The 19,105-nt window shown below is 39.4% G+C and overlaps 1 protein-coding gene across 1 annotated transcript in view; it reads left to right on the top strand.

The window, feature by feature from the left end:
• The window catches only part of SND1 (staphylococcal nuclease and tudor domain containing 1), a 420,683-nt gene that overhangs the window by 165,226 nt on the left and 236,352 nt on the right, over positions 1 to 19,105 (top strand). The gene's annotated exons all lie outside the window — the stretch shown is intronic.

Raw genomic sequence — 19,105 nt, 5'->3', positions numbered from 1 at the left:
TCCCCTGACTCCAAGCCATTGTCCCTGTCCTCCACCCTGTGTGTCCAGGTTGATTTTGGGGTTCTTCTTTCTTCCTTTTCTTGCAGAGATTCCTCTTTGCATTGATATGTATCTATGGCAAGGCAAAGATACTTTTTAAATTTAATTTTTAAACAGCCAGGAAGCCATAATTTGAAACGTTTTTTGGTTGTTTTATATAACATGTTCTTTACTTTTTTTAAAAAATAGATGGAGGTTTCATTTTTAGAAAGGACGTATATGGATAAAGCCATGCATCTTTTTTTATTTTCTCCTGAAGATTTTCAAAGTCAAATCAAGAAACTAAATCCTCTTTGTTGTTTCATTTGCTGAAACAGATATTTTGAAGTCATTTAGCAGGAAAGCCAATATGGAAACACAGGATATTTTTGACAAATTATTGTATAAAATAGGCAGACCCTTAAATTAGTTAACATATCTGTTAGGCATTTGTTGGAAAGTCAATAACATTGTTTTAAGTTTTTCTTGTGTGTGTGTGGGGGGGGTACGCTAGTCTTACTTTTTGTGTTAATTGAGTAGGTAATACATTTAAAACTCAAAATGCTGACAAACGGTGTGTTAATCAAAGAGCTCCCTTCTACCCTGGTCCTTCAGCAATTCAGTTTACCTCCTCAGAAATAACTAGTATTATCATTTCCTTGTAAATCTTTTCCAGAGATATTTTTGGCCAATATAGACAGATGTGTTTATGGGTATATATTCTTCAAATACTAGTATCATAAATAGTTAAAATTTCATATATATTGCCCAAAATGACATCTTTGCATTTGTATTTCATTTTTATGTACTTAAAAGTACTAAAGAGTTTTTGTTGTTATTCAGCCTAGTTTTCTCTATGACCATAATTTTTCTGCTTGAAAGTGTAAGTATGAATTCAGCTAATATTGGGGAGAATGTCCATTCTGTATGACAGTGTATTTTGTTTTTGCTGTTTTGCTATAAATAACACATACTGCGTGTTATATCAGTGACAAAAGCAACACTTATTCACTCTAAAAAAAATATTTCTGAAAGAAAAGTTAAAGCAAAAAGAAACTACCACCCAGGGTAGCATCTGTTAATACTTAAGTATGTATTATTCCAATCTTCTTTTTATGCATTTGGGTATTTGCATAATTTTCAGCTTAGCTAATACTTATATGGTACTTAGTGTTTTGTAACCTTCAATATGATGGTTTCTCTGTATCATTTAAATAGACTCTTACATGAGGTACTTTTATTATTTAACGGCAATTGAGTATTTTAGTCAATATCCTATTTTTGGCTATTTGTCGTGGTTTAGCATATGGACTTTTGGAAGCAAAAAGACGTGGGTTTGAATCTCTGGGGTAGCATTACCTAATCCAGGCCTGTCATGAGCATTAAATGAGGTAATAGATGGAAAGTACTTACTGCAGTGCTCGGCACACTGTAAGAGCTCAATCGATAACAGCAAACTACTGAGTCAGGGCTTGGGAAAATGAAGAACAGGGAGCAGTATATAATATGACAAATAAAATGTGAACTTGTTCTATTCTGTGTCCTGATAAGGTTGAATGAGAGAAAAGGAAGATGGCCATTCATTTTATTTTCTTCAGCCTCTGTTGGCTTGAAAACCAATCTTAAGAAGATGACGCTCAATTGCTTGCCCTTCTTTTTAAGAAAACCTTTTTGATCCCCAAGTGCTCAGCGGCCCTGACTTGTATCTGCCTGACTCAGAGAGGAAGTGGGAGTGGGCCTGGGGAGGGAAGGGCCTGGAGAGAACTCTTAACATCCAGTTTTCTTCTTTTCTGAGATTCCTTGTATATTTTTTATAGCTTGATAGAGTTTCCATGGGAACTGGCAGGAGATCTGATGAGAACTTAATTTTCTATGACCCAAAGTAAGCTAAATAAAGGACAAAGTATGCCCCAGCCAGCATTTTTTTAAGCCCCCAGTCTCTCTGAGAGTCTCAAACTTGAACTCTCTGTCTCCTGAACTTACCTATCATCAGTTAGAAATAAATGTTTGATGTCCTGCTTTTCAACTCCCAAATGAATGCTCAGTTAATCTAACATTTCAAACTATTATTGCCACTGTGATTTACTTTTAAAAGGTTGAATTCGGAGATGGATTACATTTGCGATAATACTATGAAATAGGTTCGTTCCTAACCCCATAGGTTCAGTTCAGTTCAGTTGCTCAGTCGTGTCCGACTCTTTGCGACCCCATGAATCGCAGCACGCCAGGCCTCCCTGTCCATCACCATCTCTCAGAGTTCACTCAGACTCACGTCCATCGAGTCCATGGTGCCATCCAGCCATCTCATCCTCTGTCGTCCCCTTCTCCTCCTGCCCCCAATCCCTCCCAGCATCAGAGTCTTTTCTAATGAGTCAACTCTTCTCATGAGGTGGCCAAAGTCCCAGTTCAACTTCACTGATTCTTCAGGTGATTTGTTATTCTTTGTATTATAGAATGATTCTTCGTTTCTCAGAGCAATTAATAAGTTATCCTAGTACTAAATAGAACAAAATGAGGTAAAAATTTGGCTTTATTAAAAGCTGTAAGTAAACTGGTTATGAGTTCGTGTCATATTGTTATTTCTCCGTAATGTTACCCTTAAGGTTTCCACGGATTCTAAATGATGTCCTTTTTACAATAAAGTGTATATTAACCAAAATTGATCAAAATGAATTAGGCCAGGTACATCCTCAGCAGTATTGTCATTTGTCGGTCTTTTGTCCCCCGCCCCCAAACAGGCCAGTTCTTCTAAGGACTAACCAATTCAGGGATAGGATTTACATTGGCTATATAGCGTAGAATGTAAATTCTGTTCTATATTCATTTTATTTGTGCTAGTCTCGTCGTCACGTAGTAGCATTCCCACAGCTAGGAAAAGGTTGGATTCGTGTGCAGTTCCCACAGATACAAACCTCCATCTGCATTCCCATTGGTATTTTACCTTTTAGAGCAGTGGAGTGTCTTCGTTTCTAGTAATTCTGCTCATCTTGCTACTGTTCATCTTATTTCTTTAGTTCTTCACTTGGCAAAGCTTTTCAGATCTCATCCTTGACCCTTCTTCTTTGAGAGGGACCCCATTAACTTTCTTCACAGGTTAAGTATTTACCAAATATTTTCTCTGGTTTTTGTAAGGTTGTACACAATTACTGTAGACTTGTAAGTTATTTTTGAAAATAGGGAAGTAGGAACATGCAAGCACTGAATAAAATTTTGTCACTTGATTCGAAGCCTTCTGGAGAACTGGACCTGGGAAGTCAAGTCTCTCCTATTATCAGTAACACACAGGTTATGCTTTTGGTGAGCGTGACTGTTGTCACTTTAGACCACACCGTAACTAAGATGATCTTTTGTTTTCCTTCTGTGATTTTTGTTTGATTAGAAAAACAATGTATGTTTGTTATATTAAGTTTGGAAAGTATAAAAGAAAATTAAAAGTAATTCAAAGCACTGTTAGCGTTTTGAGATTTTCTTTGATTCATACGTACACAGACATAAATAAATATGTATGTCAATTGACAGCATAACCTGAACATTTCCTCACAAACTTAAATGAAATTTCTTGAAGTGATAATTGCAGTGGTTGTGTAATCTTATTTCATGATTGTGTGATAATTCACCAATTTGTGTTCATTGTAACTTTTTTGAACTATGGTGCTGTGGCTTTATTTTATGTTTTGATAAACGTGCCATACTGTATAATCAGCTAGATTCACTAGCATACAAAATCAGGCTTCTCCATGTGGGTGGTTCTAATGTGAATGTGAAGTCACTCCGTGTCCGACTCTTTGTAACCCCATGGAGTGTAGCTTACCAGGCTTCTCCCTCCATGGGATTCTCCAGGCAAGAGTACTGGAGTGGGTTGCCATTTCCTTCTCCAGGGAGGGTGGATCTAAAGTTAAGGGCAAAAAAGCTTCTATTTATATATAATTATAATTTGTATATAATAAGTCTATTCATTGATGTTGAGTGCTTTATTTACATAGGATTTGGCCATTTAAGAAGTATAACAGCTTCCCCCTTTTAAGTCCCTTAGATTTTTCTCATTTAAAGTCAGACATCTGTTTTTTGAGATTTTAATTATTGAATTTGAACGTTTATTTTTTCTCCAAACTTTATTTCATTTAGTCTAGTTCTTAATGCTTAATTTTAACCTTCTATTATTCCCATATTTTAGAGCAACTAAGCAGTAGAATAGGTTTTTTTTTTAATTTTGTTTTTTATATTCTTGCTTATAAATCAGTAGAATATGTAGCAGTAAGCTGGATAGTTTTGGAGAAAACCAGAAACAGTAAACAAAGTTGGAAGTCTTTCTCAGCCTTCTCATGGATTACTCCTTCAGCCACCTGCACTGTATCATGTATTTAAGGGTAGCTTCTCACACTTGCAAGACTTTGAGCTCTTAGACTGTAAATCTCTCCAGGCATATAACAGACCTAATTTACTGAAATGACTTTTTATTGTGGATTACTAGTCTTGTAATTTCAACTTTTATTTGTAGGATTTAGTGGTTATAACTTCTATTGAGTTGCTGTTTAAGTTTGGATAATTCATATAACTCCTCTGAATCTGCTTTTTCTTACATAGTGATGTATGCTTGCCCTAGGTAATAACTGTGATTACTTTCATTTGATTTAAAATAAAGTCACTCATTTTACTTTATGCCTTAAAAGCTCAGCTAACTAAGAGTTGGAATAAAAAAAATAATCTCAATGGAATAAAAATTTTAACCTAATCATTAAAAGTAACTTACTACTGAGATATATCTTCCATTTTCAGTCTTTATAATAAGCTAGCCTGTTCCACATTGTATGAGTTAGCTGTTTTGTATTGCAGAAGAGACCCCTCTTGCATAATTTTTGGACAGATTATATAATCTTCCTGAATAACTGTCATGTTGTAAATGTTATTAATGTGACTCGCCCTGTTCCACAGCCCAGCCACCTCTAAGCAGTTAAAATACAGTCTCACAGTGTTCAAGAGAACCGAGAATGTGTATTTTAAAAAAAACCTCTCACAGATAGATTACTGATATATTCTAGAATTATTAAAAATTGGTTATATTCATTCTTTTTTTAGGCTTGGGTGTTGCTTATTAGATCAATGCCAGTTATTGGGTTGCCCAAAAAGTTTGGGTTTTTTTGTTACAGTTTATGGAAAAATCCAAGTGAATTTACTGGCCAACCCAATAATTCTTCTCTTTCCCCCCATTTGCTCCAGATTAGAGTATCTCTAACGTGCCTGTCATTTCCTATTAACTATGGGATTTTTTCCCTAGACTTTTGAGCCTCATACCATTGGATATTTTATTGATTACTATATTATGCTTATTGTGATAGTTACTCAAAAGAATTTTTATCAGATGTCACTAATAGAATGCTCATTTTATTAAATGTTTCAGTTTATAGCCTTGTGTCCATTACAACCATTTGTTACACAGGATCTATGTATAAGTGGGTCACTTCATTTGATTTAAACATGCCTATGCATCTTGGTATATCTTTTACAGAGAAAATAGACAATATATTCATTATATTATTGGTCCATCCTTTCTTTTTCACGTAAGGAATCTGAAATTTTTAAAATATATGCATTACTATTCTGTTTGATTTCATTCATATACATATATATATATGAAATTTATCATGTATATATTACAGTTTTGTCTGCCCTTTTTGTAATGCAATAAGTTTGATTTGTATTTCTTACACCTACTAGATGTTCTGAAATGTTTTGAATGAAATGAAATGATTGGGCTTCAGACCATTCTTTTGAGATTGTTCAAGAAGTCTCTTTTTGGGGTAGTTTGCTTAAAGATCTTGGCTACTGACTGCAATAAACTCTCGGCTATAGATGGATTCCTCAGTTGCTGATTTTCTAGTGTTTGAAGGTCGGTACTGTTGTGTGATCCAAGTGCTTCTCAGGATTCTGCATATGCTCACCGGGCATTTTCCTGTTACCCTCTAGACCTGCTAGAAGTTTTAGCTTAAAATTCTTTCCCACAGGCTTGTCTGAACTTCTGTGGTGATGCTACAGGGGCAGAATATTGTTAAATATCTTCACTATATTCTTAGGCTGGGCTTTTGATGATCGGATTAGTAAATTTATAGCTCAGACAGTTATGTAATGACTAAACCAGTTTTCTTATTTTGAGTTTATCTTATGTGCTAAAAGACATGGGTACTTTTCTTTAGTAGCAGAAGAATAAAAAAATCTTTCTATGCTAAGTTATGGAGGAGGGATCATTGGGGCTTTCTGTTTATTCCTGTCCTTCTGTGCTGTAGAATAATTCGTCGTTCATTTTCCACTGTGAAATTGGTGCAGGCTGGAGAGGAATTGGGTCAGCTGGTATGTAGACCATCACATAGAAACGAGCTCACGTGACCCGTCAGAGAGTGATACATTGCTGTGAAAATCAAGGATGTATTCAAACAGGCTAAGTCATGAAGATATGAGGATCCTTGAAACCGTGTTACAGTCTGGTTCATTGTGAGTGAGTGTGTGCAAGGAAACTGGAAAGCAAATGCAGCCAGTGGGAGGCTTAAAGCTTTACAGGGATTTCATACCTTGAAAGAATATTTCCATAGATTGTATCTGTATCATTTTTGCCATTTTAAACAGTGCCTGAGTGCCTGTGCTGTTTGTCCTGAGCACATGATCTGTTGGGAAGAAGATTCCTTTCCTCGGAAATGGCTGGCTGGTTGTTTGTTTGGACTGTCTCCCCAAGACTTAGGCCCTGAAAGATTTCTTTTTCCTCTTAATGAGAGAGGGGTGCTTTTTTTTTTTTTTAATGGATTTGGTTGAAGTTCTCTGAACCGGACAGGTTGGGAAATTCAAATATTTCCTTTATGTGATTTGACTCCAATGGTTTAGTTATTTGTGTTAATGATAGTAGCTTTTCTGCATATGGCATCAGATAGAGCCTTTCTTCTCTCAGCTGATTCTCAGTTATATTTTCTGCTTATAAAAAATAAGATTATTTTGATCATTATAATGAGATTTTATTAAAGTGGTTCTCAGTGCACTTGCTGTTATGGCTGCAGTCTCAAAAGTATATTTTTATGGATAAACACAATATGGTATATGAACACACTATATACATTCTGCCATAGAAGGAAATAAAGTACTGACATATGGAGCAACCTGGGTGAACCTGAAAGCATAATACCATGTGAAAGATGTGAGACATGAAAGACCACTTATCGTATGTTTCCATTTAAGGGACATGCTCAAAACAAGCAAATGGGAAGAGGCAGTAAGTAGATGGGTGGTTGCCAGGGGTTGGGGAGTGAGTGCTCAGTGAGTAAAGGGTTTTTCTTCGGGATGATGAAAGTGTTCTGGAATTATAATGGTGGCAGTTGCACAGCATTGTGGATATAATGAAATTTATTAAATTGGTATACTGTTGACTGTTGGCGGAATGGCTGCTGAATGAAGGACAAGGAGTAGTTGGTGTTTCCTTCTTGATGTTATTGCTGGTTGGCGTTTTATCCAGTGAGTTAAGTGGTGGGTGAGAGTAGGGATGGGGGTGGCTGCTGAAATGTGTGAAGAGTCCCCTCATTAAGAGAAGCATCTACTTGTCTAGGGATTTGCTAATTCATAGAATTGCCTCAGATAATTACCTTTATGTTCTCATTATTAATGGGAAAGCAGGACATTTGGTTCACATGCTTGATTGATTTCACATTTGTATGTTCTCTGTCTTTTGCTCAAGATAATATCAGATTTTGAAATTTTACTTTCCTTCTCTTTTGGAAACTAGTTCCCAATTTGTTGACTAGATGTGGTAACAGGCCTTAAACTGATATTTGCTGGTTCATACAGACCGAGGTTCTAATAGGAGCGGTGACTGTGGAGGCAGTTTAGTGGTGCACCCAACATGTTCTGTCATACTTCATCACCTTCAGATTATCTGCTGCTGTGAGACAGTGTTTCGTCACCACTAGTTGTTAAACCCTTTGCTGATCTATGTGTTCTGTTAGGGGCTTCCCTGATGGCTCAGCAGTAAAGAACCCACCTGCGTGCAGGAGACGTGGGTTTGGCCTCTCAGTTGGGCAGATCCCCTGCAGGAGGGCACAGCAACCCACTCCAGTATTCTTGTCTGGAGAGCCCTGTGGACAGAGGAGCCTGGCGGGCTTTAGTCCATTGGGTAGTAAAGGGTTCGACATGACTGAAGTGAGTGACCATGCACACATACATTATGTTAGAGCTAAAAATGGAAAGCCCCTGGGTTATCATCAGCCTTTATTGACTGTACCATGATGATGAAGGGAGAGAGAATGAATTTGGTTTTTCAGAGTAGGAAGTCTGTCTGTCTTCTCTACTAATGGGAAATAGGGTTGCAGGACATGAAATGAGGATGTAACACAGCCCTTCAATGAGGAGCCCTTGGACGGAGGAGTAGAGGAAGTGCAGCAGGGGAAGGCTGCTGTAAAATGTTGGTGCCTAGTTAGTGGTCAGTTGGCAAAGTGGCATTTTACGTCCTGCATCCTATGAAGCATCGTGTAGCTACCTCAGCTATAGGAAGTGCTGCAGATAGTTATAACAAACATGGGACAGCAGTATCAGTCTTGTCAGTGATCAGCGTGCCAAAATGCAGTTCCTTGTTACGTGACAAGTAGGGAACATATGGCAGGCAGGTGGCGGCGGCAGCATCATTATCAGCACACAGTGAGATTGGCAGTTCATTTGCAGATAGTGATGCCCACCTGCCATGGAAACAGCGCACCCCTGGGCACCCGGAAGTGTCCTTCTAGCAGTGTTCTGCGGTCCTGCACCAGCCTTATTGGTTGGCCTGCATGGTGACCCTGGAATCATCCTGGGAATTAGTCGGAAATAAATGGTCAACACTGAAATCTGGTTAGAGGAGGCCAGTTGTTTTTTTTTTAATTAAAGTACATGTTTCTGTTGTCTATTTTATTCCATCTACCACTGGTTTATATTTTTAACTTACCTTTTTCTCCTTCAAATGTAATTTAAAATCTTAGAAATCTATGATGTGGAAAGTTGAACATAATACCTTTGAAGGTAAGCCCTTCTAACAGTGCTATGTAAGTTCCCCCAGATTGTTTCTAAGTATGTCCCTGAATTCCCCCAAATGAGATTATAGCTACCATTGTGTCTTTGCTTTTTAAAATTTGAAAACGTTGCCATAGCAGAAGATACAGATTTCCCTTGTTGTCAACAGCTACAGCATATTTATCAAGACATGCTTGTAATAGGCAAAAAATGGCCATGCTTACTGCCAACTTGGAACTTGGGCTAGTGTGAGAGTTCAATCACAACTTGTAATTATGCATTTGTGTTAAACCACCATGAATCCAAAGGACAGAATGCTTATACATACATCTTTGTTTCTATAGAACTATATTCCTTGAAGTGAAATTGCCACGTCAAAAGACACTGCATATTAAATATTAGTACAATTGCCAGTTTGACCTCAGAAGATGTGCCCATTTAGGTTTCTGCCAACAGTAAAATTGCCACTTAGAGAAGCATATGAAAACTGAATGTTGATTAGATAAGAGCATGGACAACAGGGATTAAATTCAACTGGAGAACTAGGTAGAGCTGGGGGATTATGGTGGAACACAGAAGTTTCCCAGAAGTGTACACGGACCTCCATAGATGTGTGACAGTTTTGTAGGAAGAGAGTGAGCTATAGACTACTAGTCCATCCCATTCTGTAGCTGCCTCTGAGAACTGGTGACACAGGTCCATCTAGTTAGACTTGTGGTACCTAGGCATGCGGCTTCAGTTGGCTGTCTTTAGGAGGCAGAAAAATAGCTATTTCATATCCTGCAAAGATGGAATGATTTGTCCTCCATGACCAAGGCTTCTACTCTGTTGTTAATGGGTTTGGAAACATGACTTCTAATGACTGCTGCCTGTGGGTAACCATCTATTTTCCTGGGAAAGTGATAGAAGTATGCTCTTGAATTCTTAGAGATTCTGGAGTAGCTGGGCTCTGTCTGGCTTATGTGGGTAGAATACCCCAAGTTTAAAAATACACACACACACACACACATATTTAATTGTTAGATGCACATTACATCAAATTTATCATTTAACCTTTTTAAAGTATATAATTCAGTAGTGTTAGGATATTCTCTTTCTCCTGCAATCAGTCTCCATCTTGCAAAACTGAAACTATACCCATTAAACAATGACTCCCTGTTCCCGCCTGCCCCCAGCCCCAGGAACCATGATGTACTTTTTTCTTGAAGTCTGACTACTCTTAAGTACCTTATTTAAGTGGAATCATGCATTATTTCTTTTTTTGTGTGTGTGACTGGATTATATAATTTAGCATGACATTCTCAAGACTCATTCAAATCGTAGCATATGTTAGAATTTCCTTCCTTTTTAAGGCTGAAAAATATTCCATTGACCACATTTTGTTTCTTCATCTGTGGATATTTGGATTGCTTCTGCCTTTTGATTATTGTGAGTAGTGCTGCTTTGAATATAGGCTACAAACATTTCTGAGACCTTGGATTGAATATACCCAGAATTGCTAGATCTTATGGTAATTCTATTTTTAATTTTTTTTTTTTTTTTGAGAACTCGAGAAATATCTTTGCTTTGTGTCTCTATATGAGTAATGGAAATTGAAGGATTGTGAGTCTGGGAGAGGGCTTCTTTGTGCAGCTGCTGAGAGGTAGCTTACTTCAGGAATCTAGGCTGTAATTGGTCCCTTTGACCTAGGTTTAAAATCCAGTGCTAATCACCTAATTTCCTAACATATATTTGTGGGCTGGAGACTTGGCTGTGTGAATATACGAATACTGGGTGGTGGTTTTTTTTAAAGGACCTGGATTTGAAGGAGAACACAGATGCAATCAGGATGGTCTTCGCTCAGTGTCTGTGTGTAGTTTCAGACACCGACCTCAGGTGTTGCTGCTCTATGCATGCTGTGCCTTTGATCGGGGAACTTCGTTTCATTTAGTAGGCCTCTATCTTCTGTGTGCAGCGCTGGAAGAGGAAGGCAGTCTAAAGGAAGAAAGGCTTATGATGGTAACACCTGACTATCTTGGAATCTTTTCTTAGCAACACAACCGAGAATAATTTATGTAACAGAAGAGCTGTATCTTTGGGCTGTTTTTCTTTGTGCCATTGGCAGGTATTCCTTAAGAATTATATTTTTTCTTTATATTTCTCCTCTGAGGTCACCATACATTTCTCTTTGTCCAAGTTACCGTTTTTTCACCTTCCATTAACTTACCTGAGTACATATTTGTTTCCTTGGTCTGAATGACTTCTAAATGCCACCCTTTGGGCATGCTGGAGAAATAGGTATGCCCTGAACTGTGGTGGACACAGGGTGGCTTTTCTGTACTGATTTCGCAATATCCAGCCCCCAAAGCATTAGGAATTGATCAGACCTCTTGGGCATACTTGAGCTCCCACTTTGATTGCTTCAGTTTCTCAGTTTGGCTTTTTGGTGAGTGGCCTTTTCCTTTGTAGACTGGCACAGATTTGTGGAGAAAATGTAATTTAACCTTTTCGTTTTTATCCCTGTCTTAAAAGCATTCTTCTTTTCTTCCAGTCCTATGACTGAGATGCCATTAAGCAAATACCCTTTCTTCATATCCCTGTGCTTCTCATCTTAGTTTCATTTTAGCTGTTGTTTTCACAACTGGGTGACATTGTGTGTATTCTACACAAAGGCATGAGTATCTCTGTATATTTGTGCTGCTTGTGTGGCTGGAACTCCTCCAGGGAGAGTTCTGGACGGAGTGATTTAATTTCCCCTGACTGCTGCTGACCTTGGAAATTTTGGACACAGATGACTGTGACTGACACTTGTATAGAGGAGAAAAAAGACCCACACTCACCCTTCATCCTCCAGAGGAAGGCAGTGGAGATGGTGGCTCTGAGGAGAAGAAAGAAGAGACAGGAAGGAGACCCGTGTGACGTTTCCAGTAGTGTTTTGGGGGCCGCTGGCCTTCTTGGGTGTGGATAGTGAGGTATGACAATTAGGTATCGGGATGAGTTCAACCATGATGCGTAAGATAATGGTTAGAACACTGACGCAAACACAGGTTGTGCTTTTCAGATGCGTTTGTTGGTTTATGAGGACTTGGGAATCAAGAGCATTGATGAAAATACTTGTAACTGTGAGATTACTTGCAAAGAGGGGTTTCTGTTCGTCTCTGATCCTCCTCAGAGTTACTTGGAATATTTTCAACAGTCAGAACTTCATCCCCTTGATGATTTCATATGTGCTTGTTGCCTACCTTATACATAAACAGTGCCTCATTTCTGACCATGTTAATGTTCTGTTTTTGTCAGGGTGTCATCACTATTTCTAGAAATCATTGCCCATTGCTCTGATGACCTCTTACATAAAACATTTTCACATTTACTTGTGAATCTCATGCCTGGGTATGCTTCTAATTAAATAGTTACCAAACTGAGTGTTCATTGGGAAATAGTGATGTCCGCTTAAATGAATGCCTAATATCAGGTAGAGACTCTTAGCATCTCCACAGGCCCCATCGGAAGCTGGGTTCTACCTCTCCTCTCAAAACAGATGAATGCATCTGACAAGAGGGTGGGAAGCAGTGGTTTCGTTTTGTCAGAAACATCAAATAAGAGAGCTCCTTGACTCTGTGCTCATCATAGAGGTTGGGAAGCATGGAGGTTCATGTTCCATTGATGAAAATGAAATGTGCTCGAAATAGTTCTGACTCTGTGGGGGAGTTGGGAAGGGTGATTGTAGATCGGAGAAAGCAACATAAATACATGTGAATAAACAGCCAGCCTCAGCACCTAATTACAATGATTTTGAAGGGGGTGTTACCAAATACGTCTAGGCTGGTTGGAGAGGTGGGAGAGGATCATTGCTTATGTCTCCTTTTCTTTGCAGCATAAATGTGTACTTTTTTGTCAGTGTATCTGTGAAACTTCTTTGAATTTAAGACATGCCAGAGCTAAATGATGGCCTAATGGGACATAGAGATTTCCGCTTTTGTCTGTGCTTATAAACATAAATGGTTCACATCTACCAGTTGCTCACTTTCTAATAACACCATACTCAACAAAGGCATTAGTCATAACTACAAAAGCAGGTGTTTCTTTACCGTGAGTTTCTAGTTACCATCCATTAGAATACATTGGAAACATCAAGGTGAAGAATTCTAGACTTGGATCAGCAAATGAAGGATAAAGTTCAGCCACTGATTTGGTAGAGAAGTCACTCAAAAGTATCTTCCTCAAACATTGAACAGACTATATTCCACGATGACAGTTATAAATCGGAGAAATTTTCCTCCTTTGCGTACACATTTATTCTCACCCCTGAAATGTTTTTTAGAACCGAAAATTATGTAAATACCTTGTCTTTCTAGTCTAATTAAATAATAGATTTTTTTTTAGTCAGAAAAATGAATGATAAACATTTTATTTTTTATACCATGTTTTTTCATATTTGGTTTGAGTATTTACAAGGATTCATAAATATAAAATAACAAAAGTTCCTGGGAGAAACTAGAGAAGGATAGAACCACGAAAGGTAGGATCATGTATAGAGGACTGAGGCTAAGACTCTGGTCCCATAATGAACATTCTGGGCATGTACAGTCCAGTATTGCGACTGCAGCTGTAAGTGGCTGCACACTTGAAGTATTGCTGGTCCAGACTGAGATGTGTTTTTCTTGCACAACACACACTGGATTTCGAAGTCTTTGTCAGTGAAAGAAAAGAAACCTAATACCTTAAATACTGGTTATATGTTGATATGATAATGTTTTGGGTGTTTTGAGTTAGATCAGAAATACTTTTAAAAACTAACTTTCTGTTTCTTTAATGTCACTGGTAGCTCAGCTGGTAAAGAATTCACTTGCAATGCAGGAGACCCTAGTTTGATTCCTGGGTCAGGAAGATCCTCTAGGGAAGGGATAGACTACCCAGTCCAGTATTCTTGGGCTTCCCTGGTGGCTCAGATGGTAAAGAATCTGCCTGCAATGTGGGAGACCTGGGTCTGATCCCCAGGTTGGGAAGACGCCCTGGAGGAGGGTATGGAAACCCACTCCAATATTCTATCCTGGAGAATCCCCATGGACAGACGAGCCTGTCGGTCTATAGTCCACAGGGTTGCAAAGAGTCGAAGACGACTGATTGACTAAGCACAACACAGAAGGTGTCAGTATACACACGTTGCTCTCATCTGTGACTCTTGTTGTTGTTGCCTCCTGAACAACAAGGATACATTTGACATCTCCTTATGAGAGTTTAGCTTGTGTCCTAGTAGATAGCTGAGCTGGGAATCAACATGCCCAGAGGCAGAACCAAGAGACCCTTGACAGTTTTGTTAGATGCTCATCCTATATCTAGATGAATGAGTGACTAAAATGTATTTCAGATTTTAAGAAGATAATCTCTGATACTTTTAAAATAATTATGTACGCTGCTTGTTAGCAGGGAGAAAAGATCAAGAATGCCTAAATTAATGTCCTGTTATGCCCAGAGCAGATGCCAACTTGGTTGCTCTCTGTTATCTTCCTGATTTTGTAAGGCAAGGAGCATCCTCCCCAAACACCTCTAGTTAGCCTATTAGTTGAGTTGATTCCCCACACTCTGCTTCAGTTATCTTTGGTAAATATAATCTCCACAACTAGTACCTGCTGATTAACCTGGAGAGGGTCTAAATAAGTACTAAATAGTGTATCATTCTTTAAAATAAGTCCTATTTATCTGTAAGTTGGGATGAATATGGATGAGGTACATACTCTTGTTTGCTGTGGCTCCTTAAGGAGAAAAGTGTATTTAATTGAGTGTTTCTGCCTAATGACTTAAAGTCAACATGTGCCTTATTTATGCATATATGTATGTGTGCATGTATTTATGTATTTATCTCACAGACACTTATCACCTACCCTGTACCAGGCTCTCCTCCAAGAAAATCAGTATGTTTGTCTAAAAATAACTGACACATAGAGCTTATTATGAGTCAGGCCCTGCTCTAAATGTTTCATGTATATTAATGCATTTCTCTTATAATGGTGAGATAGGTAGGGTTATCCATGTTCAACTGAAGCCAGAAGTGAGGTTACTTCTCCAAGTTCACAGAGTTCAGAGGTAGAATTGCTGGGAACCAAACCTGGAACCCTCCTGATAGCTCAGTTGGTAAAGAATCTGCCTGCAATACAGGAGACCCCAGTTCAATTCCTGGGTTGGGAAGAACCCCTAGAGAAGGTTCTAGACTACCCACTCCAGTATTCTTAGTCATCCCTTGTGGCTTAGCTGGTAAAAAATCCGCCTGCAATGAGGGAAACCTGGGTTCAATCCCTGGGTTGGGAAGATCCCCTGGAGAAGGGAAGGGCTAGCCACTCCAGTATTTTGGCCTGGAGAATTCCATGGACCGTCCCAAAGAGTCAGACATGACTGAAGGACTTTCACTTTCAAACCTGCAGCCAAGTGGCTCCCAGAGCCTGTACTCTTACCAAGCTGTTGAAATATTTTATTCTACTTACTTTTGTCTGCCTGTTGCCTTAACCAGACTTGCCCAGATGATGTGTTTTCTGTTTCCATCATGAGGATGACAGGTCCCATGAGAGCCTTTTTCGTGAGGCAGGGTATTTTTTTTTTTAACATCTCTTTGTGGGTTTATGATTGGCCATGTGGAATAGTGGATGGGATTATATAGTAATAGCCTCATGTAACAGCCCAGATTCAGGCTTTGGCCTGGAAATGTTAGGTATCTCTTATGCACAGATCTTCGATTATCATCAGCATCATAAAGTCTGCGGAGTTCTTTGGTGGTTTGACAGTATTGAAGTATGAAGATACCTGCTCATCATCTAGTGAATGATTAGTTTCATGAAGAGTATCCATAGATTGAATTCCTTAGGTGTGACCTGAGTGTCTTCTGTTAATACTAAGCTGTTTCCAGACTTTATGTGAGATTGGGATACAAATTTGGTTTTAAGTTCTTATCTTAGTTCTCTGAAGGGTCTTTGAAATTGTTTTCAAGGAGAATTCCACAATGGACCATGGAGGAATCAGATTGCCTGCTACCCTTTCTTTTTCTCTGAGAGCTTCTTTTCTTAATTTAATTTTCTTACACTTTTCTTAATTTAAAGCTTTATCTCAATTTCAAAATATTTCTTCCCTCCTTCATGCTTTAGTATATAGAACAGAATGGTCAACAGCTTGACCATGTGGTCCGAACCGTCTCATTTAGTGTCCTTCAGAATTTTATGTCTGGAAGGGTTCCTGATTACATGTATCGATTCATCAAAAAATTATTCACTATATATACTCCTACTATATAAACCCTGTGATGCTATATAGCACACAGTGATGGCTGAATTGTCTTCTAGGATTCTAAAGTTCTCGTCTAGTGCTCTCATTTACCAAGTGAATTGCCTGAGAAAAGTGAGGCCCGGAGAGGTGATGTATGACTCATTCATAAGAGAATGACAGGTGGCATCAGCGGGGAGCTGTGGACTCCTTGTGGTCCTTGCTGTATAGAGGGCCAGGCCCTCCCCTTGTGTCCGTACATGTAAATCCTTGCATATACCCAACGTTCCAGGAGCATCTTTGCTGGAAAAATGAGGGAAATGTTTGCATTAACCCAATACTTCTTTTCAACTCATGCCATCCCATGTGCATCCCAAGCACAAAATTCAGGTTGTTATTATTCAGATGAAGACTTTGCTAAGATCTGCCATTGTTTAATTGAAGCTGCTCTTTATCAAGTGATTGACAAGTCAGGGATGAGTATCTGGAGATGAGAAACTCCAAGGCAGGAGAGCAGAGCTCAGACTCCCCAGGAGAGGGACATAAATGCTAATTACACGTTGACTTTAATTCTTGGTTTGTCATAGCTGTCTGCAGGTGTGCGTCTTGGCTGTGGGCTATTCTCAGGGCCTCATTTGTATTTGAGATTTTCTTTAATAATGTTACCTCCCCCAATGAGCTCTTTAATCTCTGCCTTTCAGTTCTTTCTCTAGATAGAAGAAAAAATTAATTGGCAAGTGAATGTAGAATGTAGTTACTAGTTCTTTTGGTGATTGAAGATGAAAGATTTGGGAGAGTGGGGTCTTTCCATTGATTTCCTTTGAAGACAGTTTGGGGATAGCATGCCTTTGGCCTGGAAGATGAGATGTGGAGCTGTTCACTGCCAATACACCCCTCACCACAGCCATCACCACCGCTACTCACGTAGCCTTCCTGGTGAATTAGCATGATTTCTGGGAGAGAGCTGATGTTACTGTGTGCCATGTGCTTGCGCTGATGAGCCGCTGCCCACTGCCATCTCCTGAGGAGGAGGCCTGTCATTGGCAGATGCAAGGTAACCTTGAGATTCACTGAGTTTATTTTTAAGCAGGATGAATTATTTTTTCCCCCGGTAGTGAAACTGAGGACTTGAGCTTGTTACTAGATGGATTGGGTGAAAACACAAAAATAGGTGAACATCTCTACATACTTTTTGACTTGCCCCCTGAATGCCCCAAATTGGACCATACCCACTGTTGGTGCCCTACTGGGCCCTGAGTTATTTCATGTACTCCTGAGTGGGTGCTCTTGAGGTTTAGCTCCTGTTCAGTGCTTATTTCCTGTGTGATTTTTGCCATAACTTCAACAGGTATCCCAGCCTTTTCCTTCTCCCAGAGGTTAATTATCTGCCCTTGCCAGAGGAGAGTTGCCAGAGGGGTTGGTCAGAATAAATAGCATGCAGAGGACTCTCTCCCTCCCAGAGATTGGAGTCAGCTGTGCTTCTGTGTGTGTAGACCGCCCATTCCTTGCCCTCTGGACTCTAACAACTCTGATCAGCTGCATGTGGAGCAACTCCGAAAACCTCTTTGTTGGCGATGGTAGTTTTTCAGCCTTGCCCCCACCCCGACTCCCTGTCTGTTCACATTCCTCACATTTATCCATCTCCTTAGCTTGGACAAAGTGATAAGGCTGAGCAGTAATGTTAGTGTGGACATCTGACCTAAGGAGTCCTCTTTATGATTTCTTCTGAGTTATTGTATTATGACAGTACTTCTCATGAGAAAGATTTGCCTTGCCTTCAGCCCTTAATTGGCTTTCTCACTGATAGGGCTTCTTGTTGCTTTTAAAACGTGATTAGGTAGAGTGAGTGATCTGACAGTCAGAATTTGGAGGCAGCTGTTCTTCTGAAAATTTCCATATTCATTTTTAAAATGGATTTTTGAGGAGAAGGCAGTTTGAAGGGATTTTGGTGGTGCTCACCAGCAGTGTGGTTGATGCTCATACATCGCACTGTCTTCAAGTAGCTCAGTGAGAACCAAAGTGGTTTTTAGAAAAGGTGATTCTGGACTTTCAGACTGTGAGGATGGCCTCAGGGTGCTTGACTTCTCAGTACAGGTATATAAGCTTGGCCATGACCAAAGTCAAGTATATGCCTTAAGGCTGTAATGCAGGCTCTGTATGTTTCCTGATGGACACAGCACTCCACTTTGTTTTGACACACAAACATGGTCATCTTGAAAGGTTTCATAAAGAAAAAGCACTGCTCGACGTGTTTGTGTCCCTATGTTTTGTATATACTAGGATTAGCCCAGTATTAAAGGTTCTTCTGCTCCAGTCCATCCTCCTCCCGCCTCACCTCCCAAATTTCCCAAGTCCACCCCTATTGGTATTCAGTGTAGCCAGCTGTGTTGTTTGGATTCTTCTTGATAGTTCTTAACTTGGGCCTTGAGAACTATGGCAGACTGAAACTACATGTAGCTATTCTGTTGAGGCATTTCGTATTTTTAAACGGATTTACAAAGCAGTCTGGAAAGGTTAGAGAGCTACTTTACCAAAATGTCTAGGAATCCTCCAAGAATATTGCAGATTTCTCCTCTGTCAACTGAAGTTTATGTAGCACCTTAAAGGTTCAGCCATTTGTCCTTCTCTCTTGACATCAGTCCTCTTTTAGGTTCTATAGCATCTTTTAGACTCAAAGTAGAGTTGAGCAGAAATAAAGAGAATTTCCATGCGCCCACCCACCCCCACCCACCCCCACTGGCCCCGGCCATGTACTTCCTCCTATGTTATCAGTAGTCCCCCTCCAGAGTGGTATATTGGTTATAACTGGTGAGCCTGCCTGAACTCACCATCATCCATAGTCCAT

The sequence above is a fragment of the Capra hircus genome, chromosome 4, assembly GCF_001704415.2.
Source record: "Capra hircus breed San Clemente chromosome 4, ASM170441v1, whole genome shotgun sequence".
NCBI classification, from domain to species: domain Eukaryota; kingdom Metazoa; phylum Chordata; class Mammalia; order Artiodactyla; family Bovidae; genus Capra; species Capra hircus.
This window is presented reverse-complemented; position numbering and strand designations above follow the sequence as displayed.